We start from the raw sequence: 13,910 nt of genomic DNA on the forward strand, positions 1-13,910 counted from the left end.
TGACTCAGTTGGAAGAACACGCAACTCCTGACTTTTGGGTCATGAGTTTGAGCCCCACATTGGGTGTAGAGGTTACTGAAAAACATAAAATAGACTCTTTAAAAAATAATAGTATAAAGATATAAACTTGGAAGTAAATACTTTATTAATCACTTGTTACACTTTAAATTTGGAATAGAGAAAAGGTTTTAACAAAAGTGAAAGGAGGGAAAGAGGAAGAAATGTAATGTGCCCAAAGAATCAGAGAAAGAATGTAACAGAAAGTAAGCCACTGAAAGAAGAAACATGTGCAGGAAGGCACTCAACCAAAGACAAACCTCCTAGTTTTTCCTAAAACCTGCTATGGGTTGCTTAGTTAATAAGAAGGAATTTTAGTTCTAAGAAAAGATACTAAACTACTTACCTAATAGGGAAATACTAAAAGCATATGAACAATAAAAGGTACACTCTTGAAAGGACATGTAAAGCTCTAGTTTTCATAGCCATATTTCAGAAAACATATCTTTGTTAGTTATTCATAGTGTTAGGCTTGTCCCTAGAGACTTTTTTAAAGAAAGATATTAAGAATGACTTTTTCAGGGATCCCTGGGTGGCGCAGCGGTTTGGCGCCTGCCTTTGGCCCAGGGCGTGATCCTGGAGACCCGGGATCGAATCCCACGTCGGGCTCCCGGTGCATGGAGCCTGCTTCTCCCTCTGCCTGTGTCTCTGCCTCTCTCTCTCTCCCTCTCTCTCTCTCTCTCTGTGACTATCATAAATAAATAAAAATTTAAAAAAAAAAAAAAAAAAAAGAATGACTTTTTCAAATTACTCTGGAATTAATGAAAAGAAAATAAAACCAATTAAATAGCAGTGTGCAGAGGTACCTATCTGGCTCAGCTGGTAAATCATGCAACTCTTGATCTTGGGGTTGTAAGTTCAAGCCCTATACTAAGTATGAAGGTTACTTAAAAATAAAATCTATACAGGGAGGCCGTGGGGTCTGTTGGGGGATGCAGTTGGCAGTGAATCGGGAAGCACCAGGGGTCGCAGGCCTGTGTCCTTCCAAGCGAAGCAGAACATGATCCACCAGCTGGAGATAGAAGCAGAGGACCAGTACTGGCTGAACGCATCCTACCTGTCGGCGGACCAGGAGTACAGCCACGCGACGGGGTGCAGGGCGGCGGCCTCCGAGGCCATCAAGGCGGCCAGGATGTCCAAGTTCCCCCCGCACAGGTTCGTGGCAGACCAGCTCGACCATCTCAACGTCACCAAGAAGTGGGTCTGATCCAGAGCCACGGATTCACAGGGCAGCCACCCACCTCCTGACCCAATTCTGGAACCTCTGAAGAGTGCTCACTTTAGAGCTTTTGGAGCAGGCTTAGTGAACAGCAGACATGAGTGTGGTGGTCTGCAAGTGGGGTATATGGGGCTCCAAACTCTGTATAGTCCAGCCTCTGGCATAGTGTTTCCTTTCCATTACCCTAATAGAAAGATACAGGTGTTTCCTAGGCCACAGAAGATATAAAGTGTATTTTGGATGAAAGTTTCAAAAAAAGCTACAAACTGTGCTTAAGTATGAGGTACTTGGTGGAGGCTTACCTTTGGTCAAAACAACTGCATAGACGAAAGTGGGAAAAAATGAGCTTTTTCAATTAAACATACTCCTAAAAATAGGATTTTCTTTTGAGATTGCTACTAAAAGTAGACATTTACGTGAAGTAAAAGATATTCATCAGAACTGCTACATGAAGTTGTATTTTTGAAAACCTCTTTTCGGGTACCTGGGTGGCCCAGTCGGTTAAGCTCTGCTGACTTGGTTTCCTCTGAGATCCAGCCCGGTCTAGAGCTCCCTGCTGGGGGCAGAGAGGGTCTGCTTAAGATTCTCTCTCCCTCTGCCCCTCCTGCCACCTCAAATAAACAAATCTTAAAAAAAAAAAAAAAGCTTAAAAAAAATCTACAAAAATAAATAAATAAATAGCAGTGTGCAGCCTTCACATCCAAATCCATGATGTTAAAAATTCCTTTTCTAAGTTCTCAGATCCTTAATTTCAGTTAACACATTTGTAGTAATTCTTATGAGCTACAAAAGCCAAAGCAAAGCAATGGAGAATCAGAATGGGAGGGCTTAGAAATGACCTAATCCAGACCTCAAATCTTGAGCATCCAAATAAATGTCTTGTCCCCAGTTACAGTTATACTTCACAATAAAGAAATGGAAATAGAAACCCAGAACCCATAACTCTTGGTCTGTTATACTACCTTTCTATGTTAGTATAAAAGGTAGTAAGAATTAAAAACCAGTATGAAAAAGCTAATACAACAGAAAAAAAGGTAAATGATGAAAACAAGCAAATCACAGAATAGGAAATCTAAAGAGCCAATAAAAACATCAAACAATCTTCAATCTCACCAATAATCAGTAAAATATATATTGAAAACCAAAATAATAAAAAAATAAGATTATATTATTCATCCATCAGATTTGCAAAAATTATAAACTCTAATAACACTAAGGGTTGACAAAGCAGGGAAGCAATAGAAGCCACACACCACTGATGCACATGTGAACTGGTAAAACCACTTCAGAGAGAAATTTAGTAATACCCACTAAAGTTGAAGATGTGCATGGTACACAAGCCAGCGTTTTTTACCCCCAGGTACTCTAAAAGACATGTATGTGCACAAGGAAATCTGACAAGAATATTCATAGCAGTGTTATTTGTAATAGCAAAAAAAAAAAAAAAAAATCCAGAACAAATGAATTGCCAATCTACAGGAAAATATAAAAGTATATTGTGACACAGTCAAAAAATACAGTCCTATTCTGCCAAGATGAAAGCACTACAGCTACATGTATCCATATAGATGAGTCTCACGATATTGAGAAGGAAAAAAAAAGATAAGTTACAAAAAGAAATAATTAATATTGTTAATATAAAGTTTTTTAAATGCAAAAGAATATACATTTTAGGGCTATTTACATATGTAATGAAAGTATGTACAGGAATGAAAAGTATCAAGTTCAGAAAAGTAGTCCCCTTGAAAGGGGAAGAGAATACAATTGGCAAAGAGTTACATGAGTGTTCAACCCTAAAAGGAGCCTACCTTCTTGAGAGGTATGTATACAGGTACTCACTAGTTTTATTCTCCCTATCTTTCAGAAAGTCAATGTTTCACAATGTTCACAAAATTAAAAGAAAATAAACTCAAGGTCCAACCAAAATACTTTACTCCAGAGCCCACAGGCATAACCATGACACTATTCATTCCATATTCAAGAAAGACTGCATAATTTTAAGAAATTTCTCAAGAAGATGTAAAACATCAGACTGGGGAAAAAGCAATAAAGTACCTAAGGAAAAAGTCTCTTAAAGAAATCATATTGGAGGGGCACCTGGGTGGCTCCGTGGTGGAGCGTCTGCCTTTGGCCCAGGTCATGATCCCAGAGTCCTGGGATTGAGTCCCACATCAGGCTCCCTGCATGGAGCCTGCTTCTCCCTCTGCCTATGTCTCTGCCTCTCTCTGAGTGTCTCTCATGAATAAATAAATAAAACCTTAAAAAAAAAAAGTGAAATCATATTGGAGACACAGAGTGGTTCTGTCGGGACCACTCAGGAATCACGTGAGTAAACCAAAACACAAAACTCAAGTTGAACTAGAACAATAGTCTTGTTTAAAGACAGCATGTAGAAAGGACAAGGGCTTTGAAGTTTGCCCCGGGGTTCAAATATTATACGGATCCCTGATTAGTTGTGTGGCCCTGAAGAAGTTTTAACCTTTCTGAGCTCCATCCATATACTGGAGATACCATACCTAGCTTCCAAAATTATAAAGATTAAAAAATAGCCCTTATCTATGAAAAAGCACTTGATATACTATAGCCTCATAATAAATAATATTATTACTTGTGGAAGAAAGTCTCTCTCTGGCAAGAAGAGACAACAGGCAGAGAGAGAAGTTAAAAGGAGGGAGTAAAAAGTCTACAAAAAGAAGCCAGGAAGAAGTTCAAATGGTTAGGCACTGAAAAAGTCTTTGTAGAGTCCCAGAAGTTACCAAAAAAAATTTTAACTGAGCACTATTTCATTATAGTGAGGCTTAATTACAAGAATATTTAGCCCAGACCTGATTTTTTTTAAGATTTTATTTATTTATTCATGAAAGACAGAGAGAGAGAGAGAGAGAGAGAGAGGCAGAAACATAGGCAGAGGGAGAAGCAAGCTCCCCTGATGCAGACTCGATCCCAGGACCATGGGATCACAACTTGAGCCAAAGGCAATCACTCAACCACACTGAACCACTCAGGTGTCCCCAGACCTGGTTATTAGAGCATTTTAGTCCTGTATTAGCTTATTTATAATGTTGTTAATACATAAAAATTCAAGATCAAAATGAGTTTTTCTAAAGATTCATTTTTTGTTAAAAAGTGCATTATCAGGGCAGCCCGGGTGGCTCAGCAGTTTAGCGCCACCTTCAGTCCGGGGCGTGAACCTGGAGACCCAGGATCGAGTCCCATGTCAGGCTCCCTGCATGGAGCCTGCTTCTCCCTCTGCCTGTGTCTCTGCCTCCCTCTCTCTCTCTCTCTCTCTCTGTGTGTGTGTGTCTCTCATGAATGAATAAAATCTTTTTTAAAAAATGCATTAAGTAAATCATAACCAATATATGTTTTTCTCAGTTATCTACAACTCAGAAAGTTGTCTGTCCTACTCTTAACATATTAAAGAGAAGACAATGATAATTTCAACAAATGCAAAAAAAAAAAAAAAAAACCCTGATAAAATTTAACATTCAATAAAAACACAAACCAGGATGCCTGGCTGACTCAGTCAGAGGAGCATACAACTCTTGATCTCGGGATTGTGAGTTCAAGCCCCACATGGGATGTAGAGATTACTTAATAAATAAAACTTTAAAAAGAAAATACAGGGACGCCTGGGTGGCTCAGCGGTTGAGCATCTGCCTTTGGCTTAGGTTGTGATCCCAGGATCCGAGATCGATATCGAGTCCCACATCGGGCTCCCTGCGGGGAGCCTGCTTCTCCCTCTGCCTATGTCTCTGCCCCTCTCTCTCTCAGTCTGTGTCTCTCATGAATAGATAAATAAATCTTTAAAAAAAAAAAGAAAATACAAACCAAGAACAGATGAAAACCTCTGTAAAGTGACAAAAAAAATCTATCAGAAACCTTCAGTAAGGGGATCCCTGGGTGGCGCAGCGGTTTGGCGCCTGCCTTTGGCCCAGGGCGCGATCCTGGAGACCCGGGATCGAATCCCACGTCGGGCTCCCGGTGCATGGAGCCTGCTTCTCCCTCCACCTGTGTCTCTGCCTCTCTCTCTCTCTCTCTGTGTGACTATCATAAATAAATAAAAATTAAAAAAAAAAAGAAACCTTCAGTAAGTATCATATTTAATAGTGAAACACTTGAAGCATTCTCATTTAGGAAAAAGATAAAAATGCCCATTATCATCACTGCTATTCAACATTTGTATTGGAGAGTCTAGGCATTGCAATTATGCAAACAAAGTAAGTGGTATGAAGATTAGAAAGACACCTGGTCAATTAGGTCTTCTAATCAAAGTAGCCTGGTAAGTAAACACTTTAGTGCATCCCCTCTATTCCAAATACACATCAATAGATAAACTATTTTTAAATATATTTTTAAATGACATGGGGCACCTCTCTGGCTCGGTCAGTAGTGCATGTAACCCTTGACCTCAGGGTTTTTAGTTTCAGCCCCACGTTGGGTATAGAGATAATTTAAAAATAAAAAATTGTTAATGATTTAAGCAGGCTCAAAAACAAGGTAAAATTCCATTTGGATCAGAAACCAAACAGATACACAAAACTATAAGCAGGACTGAAACTACAGGCTTGCTGGACCCCGAGCCCAGAAGCAGGTATATACCTTCTTCAAGGGCAACAGTGACACAAAGTAAAGGAGGAGAAACATCTGAGCCAGCCTCACTGCTTAAAGCCAAGGATGAGGCCTGGAGCTGAAAGGAAGCTACAAAATACTGCTGCCAGTCTCTGCCTAGAGATACAGTTTATATAATGCTCTAGGCCTAGAAAAATGGGAAGATAAAAACATCCTCGTGACCAGGAACTGAACCAAGACATTCCCATATTCTGTGAATGGATCTAAAATAGCCCCAATTATCTCAAAGGGTAGGACCCCCGACCCATCATTATTATACCTGATTTCTTGACTATGGTTCAAAAAGTCAATGGGAGCACCTGAAATATCACCACACAGAGAAGGGTGAGCACAGAAATAAGGAAAACAGAATAAAAAGCACTCATACTCAATGAGTCTATAAATCAAAACTTCAAAAGACATAAAGAAATATAATGCTAAGAAAGATAGCCAACAAAAGCAACAATTAGAATATGAATTCATTCCAGATGAAGTTTAATTTTAGAGAACAGTCTGACAAAGGCTTATTTTTTAAGTACATTTAGGGTGCTAGGATATAAATTTTTTTTAATTATTGGGAATGCAAAATTGTACAGCCACATTCAGAAGGCACTTAGGCAGTTTCTTTTAAAGCTAAACACTCTTACCATGAGATCCAGCAAAAATGCTCCTATGTATTTACTGGAAAGATATGAAAACCTGTGTCCAAACAAAAACCTGAACATAAATATTTAGGCATTTTACTCATAATTGCCCCAAACTGGAAGTAAACAAGATGTCCTTCAATAGGTGAATGGATAAACAAACTGGTACTTTCATACAATGGAATGTTATTTAACGATAAAAAAAAAATAAGTTTCCTCAATGTTTACAGCAACATTATCAACAATAGCCAAACTGTGGAAAGAGCCCAAATGCCCAAAAACTGATGAATGGATAAAGAAGATATGGTACATATATACAATAGAATACTACTCAGCCATCAAAAAGAATGAAATCTTGCTGTTTGCAATAACACAGATGCAGCTACAGTGTAACACAATAAGCAAAATAAGTCAGAGAAAGACAAGTACCATATGATTTCATTCATGTGGAATTTAAAAAACAAAATTGATGAACATACTGAAAGGGGAAAAAAGAGAGAAAAGGAAACAAATCATGAGATACTTTTTTTTTTTTTAATCATGAGATACTCTTGATCACAGAGAACAAACTGAGGGTTAATGGAGAAAGGTGGGTCGGGGATGGGAAAGAGGGGTGATGGGTATTAAAAACAGCACCTGTCATGAGGAACACTAGGTGTTGTATGTAAGTGATGGACCACTAAACTATAGTCCTGAAACCAACATTGAGCTGTATGTTGGCTAGAATTTCAATGAAAGAGAAAGAGAAAGAAAAGCAAGGAGCTATAGAGACAAGAAAAGACATAGCGGAAACTTACATGCACATTGCTATGTGAAAGAGAACAGTCTGAAAGACCACAATACTTACTGTATGATTTCTAATTGCATGATATTCTCAAAAAGGCAAAACTATAGACACAGTAAAATAATCAGTAGTTATCAGGAGCTCAGGAGGAGGGAAGAAGGAATGAATAGATGGAACTCGGGATTTTTAGAGCAATAAAATTATTCTGATGATAGTGCAATGACATTACACGAAATTCATGTACTGACATTAATGATGCATGACATTTTGCATTTGTCAAAAACACAAAGGACACAATGAGAAGCCTAATATATACTATGAGCTTAAATTAATAATAACTTATCAACATTGATTCATCAGTTATAACACACGTACCACACTAAAACAAGATATTAATAACAGGAGAAATCATATACAGAGAAGGGACATATACTCTACCATCTACCCATTTTGGTCATATTCAGTTATGTATATAATTTTTTAAAAATATCACAGACAGTTCCACTTCTGGGTATATACACAAAAAAAGCTTGAAATAGGGACCTGAACAAATATTTGAACACCCATGTTCATAACAGCATTATTTACAATAGCCAAAAGGTAGAAACAATCCAAATGTCCACTGATGGATGAATAAACAAATGTGTATGTACATACAATGGAAGAGTATTTCACCTTAAAAAGGAAGGAAATCCTGATACATGCTACAATATAAATGAACTCCTAAGACACTATGCTACATGAAATAAGCCAGGCAAAAGGACAAATATTATGTTATTCCACTTACTTGAGGTCTCTGGAGTAGTCAAAGTCATAGAGATAGTAGAATGGTGGTTGCCAGGGGCTGAAGGGAGGTGTTTGGTGGGTACCGAGTTTCCGGTGGGGAAAATGAAAAAGTTCTAGAGATGGACAATGGTTAATGGTTACACAACCATGTGAATGTACCTCATGCCACAAATGTATACTTGGTAAATTGTATGCCATGTATATTTTACAATTTTAAAAAAGCAGAAAAACTAGATATCCAAATTGGAGGGAAAAAAGGCTCTCTTCCTTCTACCACAGAGAAATTCCACATGGAAAGCAAAACTTTTTAATTTAGGTTTTTTTTTTTTTAAGTTTTACTTATTTAAGTCATCTCTACACCCAATGTGAGGCTCGAATTCACAACCCCAGATCACAACCCCACATGCTCTTCTGAGAGCATGTCAGGCCCCTTTTTAAATTTTAGATGAAAATACAGAAATATATAATTCGCATCCTGGGGTAGAAAAAATTTACTTAAACCAGACACATACAGGGGTGCCTGGGTGGCTCAGTCAGTCTGACTTCAGCTCAGGTCATGATCTCAGGGTTCTGGGACTGAGCCCAACATTGGGCTCCCCACTCAGCAGGGAGCCTGCTTGTCCCTCTCCCTTTGCCCTTCCCCCTGCTCATGCTCACTCTCTCTCTCTCTCTCAAATAAATAAATCTTAAAAAAAAAAAAAAGACATACACAACCTTTTCTTTCTAATTTAAGGGAAATTTTTTCATAAATATAACATTAAAATTTTAAACTTGCATACAAACAAAGACACTGCCAACCAAGGGGAAAGGCAAGCCTCAGACTAGCAAGATGCATTTGCAACACATAGATCCAACAAAGATTTAGTATCCAAAGTAACACAACTGTCTGTCCCTCAGTGAATGAAGAATGAAAAAGGTGATTTAAGTCTACAATTGCACATTACCTAGTAGTTTAAAAAAAATGAACCAGATCCACAAGTTCCATGGTTAAATCCCCCTGAATTAAAATTTAAAATGTGCATCCTCTTTGCAATTCTACTTCTTTCATTCACTGCAGCAGTGTCCGAAACAGCAAAGAGCTTAAATGGCCTTTAATGAGGAGACGATTAAATAAACAACAGTACAACACACATATCACATAAGACTTCATGTAGTAGTCAAGAAAAATCAGGTAGATACCAATGTTCCAACACAGAAAGATCTCAGGGATTTTGTTAGGAAACAACAGCAACAGTAACAATGTATAGTATCATGTCAGTAATTTAAGAGTGGAGAGAAATTAGCTTTTTTTCTATATTACCTATATATAGAAGACAATGCAAAGATTTGGAAGGATAGGGCAGCCCCGGTAGCTCAGCGGTTTAGTTCCGCCTTCAGCCCGGGGTGTGATCCTGGAGACCCGGGATCAAGTCCCACGTCAGGCTCCCTGCTTCTCCCTCTGCCTGTGTCTCTGCCTCTCCCTCTCTCTCATGAATAAATAAAATCTTAAAAAAAAAAAAAAAAAGATTTGGAAGGATAGTAACAAACTGGTAACTGCCATTTCAGAAGAAAAGAGAGTGGGCTAAGGGAGGTTTATTCTGTCTGTCTGTATTTTGAGTATTTTATAAGAAAGTGTGTGTTCATGAGCCCTTCACAGAGCTGCAGTACAGAGCCCCACAGACTGTGCATGAGACAAGCCCAGGAGGTACATTTACAGGGATTCCGCTATGAATGGAACACCTCTAAAGGCAGGTGATACACATCCTGCATAACCAGACACCACAGCCCTGATGCTTGTGTAACTAGAAGTAAATAAAATGAGAGAGGGTGGACTATAAACCAGCATGAGGGCATTTTCTGGGATGATGTAAATATCTATATCCTGATTGGGGTAGTGGTTACAAAGTATATACATTTTTCAGAACACACCCAACTGTACACAGATATTTGTGCATTTTATTATATGTCAACTACACATCCATAAAACTGATTTTAAAAGAAACATAAATATACTGATAAAATACCACATCACTGGGAGGACCTGGACTAAGGCACCCAAAATTACAGGCTAGGGTACCCCGAAACAAGAACTGATGGACTCCTGCTGGTTGCATTCTGAAGTGCACAGTCCTAAAACTAAAAAGAAATGAACCTAGTTCTTCAAGGCTTTCAGCACAAGACCAAGTTTGGATTGGTATTACGCTTATTTTTTATACGTGCAAGCAAAGGCCCTAGAAGATTTTTATTAAAGCCATAAAATAAAAGGCAACTTGGCATTCTGTTGGTTCTAAGTCTAATTTTCTAAGTAGAAAGTTTGTCTCCCATGCATAGTGGACGCTCAAAAACCCCGCCAGCACAACTTTAACTATATAACCCTCTCCAAAGGTAATTCCACTTATGTATGATAAAAATCCTCACAGAACTCATAAAAGGTCAAGTTTTAGTTTGGCAGACAAAGTAACCCAACAGGCACTGCAACCCCGGGCACTGAAACAACAGCTGGGAGCTGGAGAGCCCAGAAATCCAACTGCGGCAGAGAATAAGTAGAACTGCAGTCCTCACAGAAGAGCAGGGGCACATTCTCTTAGATCCAAAAACCAGGATAAAAGTGTAAAAAATGTTCCCTAGACAAAAGTGCTCTTCTTCCTCAAGTGACAGAAAAGAGGAGGGCCAGAATTGGATGACTAGAAGGAATGAATGACCCAAGGACTAAGCTCCTGCTGGCCAACATGGAATAAAGATGTGAAAGTGGCAGGGTGGCCACAAGAAATCACCACTCCTCAGCCACTGCTTTAAATCCCCAGACCTAATATATAACTGGAATATTACTCAGCCATCAAAAACGACAAATACCCACCATTTGCTTCAACGTGGATGGAGCTGGAGGGTATTATGCTGAGTGAAGTAAGTCAGTCAGAGAAGGACAAACATTATATGTCTCATTCATTTGGGGAATATAAAAAATAGTGAAAGGGATTAAAGGGGAAAGGTGAGAAAACAAGTGGGAAGTATCAGAGAGGGTGACAGAACATGAGAGACCCCTAACTCTGGGAAAAGAACAAGGGGTAGTGGAAGGGGAGGTGGGTGAGGAGATGTGGCGACTAGGTGATGGGCACTGAGGGGGGCACTTGATGGGATGAGCACTGGGTGTTATGCTATATGTTGGCAAACTGAACTTCAATAAAAAAAATTAAAAAGAAATAAAAATTAAAATTAAAATAAATAAAAATAAAAAATAAATACCCAGACCTAGAAACCTGGGTTACCTTATGTGACCAAAATATTAAAAAAGAAAAAAAAAAGAAGAAGAAGAAGAGGAAGAGAGAAAGGGGAAAAGAAAAAAGGAGGAAAAGAAAAGAAAAGAAAAAGAAAAAGAAAAGAATAAGAATCTCGGGAAGCCCATCAGCCATTCTTAACATCGAAGTATTTAATACTGCTCCGTGTAAAACACAGCAAAGCCTTGTTCACGCAATAAATATTTTTACCTGACTGCTGTGGTCCAGGCACTGTTTTTGTCATTGAGGATTTAGCAGCTATAGTCATGGAGCTTAATTTTAGGAGAACTGAACTCCAATAAAAAAACTTTTTTTTTTTATTTTTAGGAGGGAAGGAAGGTAACTTTTCTCTTTCCAAATTTCTTCTTCCCTTCTCCCCCCTTTAAATGTTGGGCAGAACTGCCTTCAAAGTCTCTCAAATTTCCCCCACAAGCTCCTCTGACTCTTCGGCTCTATCTCCAAACCAAGCAATTTATAGCTCCAATTTCCCAACACTGGGAAAAGACCCAAAAAAAGACCTAAAGTGAATAAAGTGTGAGACGAAATTCAATGCTACTTTGTATTCTACATGCACACACCTTCGCTACCAAACTGTCAGCACCTACCTACGCGGCAGATTACGGCTGTTTTACACTATTTCGTCGCCCCAGCTGCTGACCACGGTTCTCTACCCCAGGCAGCTAATCGATAAACGTTGGCCAGGAGCGCTGGAAGGTCTTCCTAATCCCAAGGCCTGGCACAGGAATTCAACAGCAGGCATCTGTTACCTCCACCCCGCCTGCTCGCAGGACACCTTCTCTTCGAGGGTGACCTCGGTGCACGGGTTCAGCACGGTTAGGCGCCTCCGCAAGCAGTGCTTGGGGGCGAGCTGGGATAGAGTCCCTTCCCGCTGCCAGGGCCTAACTGCCTCACCTGCCCTCTGCCAGGACCTGCCTCCTTCGCCCCTCACAGCACCTAACACAGCCTCCTCCTCCAGCAGCATCAGCCCGGCGCCCGCAGCCCGGCCCCGCGCCCCGCGGCCACGGTGCGCTCGGGACCCCGGGGACCCCGGGGACTCCTCCCCGGCCCGGGGCTCCGAGCCCAGCCGCGCCGGCCCCGGACTCTGCGCTCGCGGTGCAGCGGCCCCGGCTCCCCGAGCCCCGTCCGTCCCCCGCCGCCCGGAGGCTCCTTCCCGCTCCTCGCGGGCGCGAGGCTCCAGCCCACCCCGCCGCCCTCCCGCAGCCCGCGGCCGCCGCGAGCCCCCGCCGCACTCACTTCCCGGCCGGAGCTGGGGACGCCGCGAAGGTCTCGGGCGGCCGCAGCCTCCTGCGCCTCCTGCGGCCCGGGCCCGGCGGCCGAGGTGGCGGCGGAGCCCGCTCAGGCCCCGGAGCCGCCCCCGCGGCGGACGTTCTCAGGCGCCCGGCTCGCGCCGTCTCCCCGCCCGGCACGCGCAGCGAGCCCGCCCCCGGCGCGAGGGCGCGAGGGCGCGGGGGCGCGGGGGCGCGAGGCGCGGGGGCGCGGGGCGCGGGGGCGCGGGGGCGGAGACGCGGGGGCGGAGACGCGGGAGCGGGGGGCGCGGGGGCTCGGGGGCTCGGGGGCTCGGGGGCGGGGCGCGGGGCGGGCGCGCGCCGCCCGTGCGAGCGCGCGGCCGGGGGCGGGGCTTCCGCCTCGCAGAGGAGGGGGCGGGCGAGCGGGCCGAGCTCCCTCCGAGCCCCGCCCCCTGCGGCCGAGCGGGACCCGGCTCCCCCCTCCCTCCCCTCCCCCCGACTGGCGGACGCGGAGGGGTGAAACCCGCCCCCTTCCGGCTGGCCCCGCGCGCTGGCGGCGGAGGTGCGTTTCGATTCCACAGGTATGTGCCGGGGCGGCTGGACACTCTGCGCGCCGTGACTCGGAGGTGAAGAATGCAAAGAACCGCCCCATGAATCATTCATCCGCGCCTCCGGCAGGAGGTCTTGCCCTGAGGGATCTTCCCAAATGAAGTTCAGCCCCGCGAGCGTCTGGTGAGCGCCGGCTCCGCGCTCTGCTCGCTCCCAGGTGCCGCGCAGGTTCGCCGTCGCGGTCACGGCCCCTGGTCTCGAGGTGCGCATGATTTCGTACGAAAGCAGCCGTGTAAACAAGCGGGGCTGGTGACCCAGGCAAAGCCAAGCCCGCAAGGAGATGCTGTGGCAGGGCAGAGGAGGAAGAGATTACTTCCGCTTGGACCAAGTGGAGGGGGTTCCTGGAATAGGTGGCATTTGTGTCCCGACTGGAAGGAAGAGAAAGAAACACGTCCGAGGAGGAAAAAAAAAAAAAAAAGAAGGGCGTCCAAGGAAGGCTAGGTAAACAGCTCGGGCGAGGGAGCTGAGCCGGACCCAGATTTACCATCTCGACATCAGCTTTTTTGTTTTAATGTTATTCATTTTTGACAGAATGCTTTCCAAAGTGTGTGAAATGTAGGAGATGATTCGAAATAAGAACAGCTAAGCTTTTTCTCGATAGTTCAGAGGATCATTTTTCTCACAGTTGCTTACGGCTCAAATCAGCAGTGTCCTTTAAGGGTAATTGCTCTGTGAGTGCGGGATGTTAAGTCCCTAAGC

General features: G+C 42.9%; 1 protein-coding gene across 14 annotated transcripts in view; it reads right to left on the bottom strand.

Annotated features, from left to right (window-relative positions):
- The window catches only part of DTNB (dystrobrevin beta), a 237,877-nt gene extending 225,079 nt beyond the window's left edge, over positions 1–12,798 (bottom strand). For 3 of the 14 annotated variants that reach the window (XM_055327174.1, XM_055327161.1, XM_055327163.1), the window contains exon 1: positions 12,610–12,797. The gene's annotated coding sequence lies outside the window, so the exon portion shown is untranslated. Of the gene's footprint in view, positions 1–8,102; positions 8,215–11,960; positions 12,075–12,267; positions 12,351–12,609 lie in introns of those variants that run through there. The other 11 variants (XM_055327178.1, XM_055327169.1, XM_055327173.1 and 8 more) reach the window with 7 other exon arrangements.
- Between the last annotated feature and the right edge of the window lie 1,112 nt (positions 12,799–13,910).

This window comes from Nyctereutes procyonoides, unplaced genomic scaffold (genome assembly GCF_905146905.1).
Source record: "Nyctereutes procyonoides isolate TBG_1078 unplaced genomic scaffold, NYPRO_anot_genome, whole genome shotgun sequence".
NCBI lineage: Eukaryota > Metazoa > Chordata > Mammalia > Carnivora > Canidae > Nyctereutes > Nyctereutes procyonoides.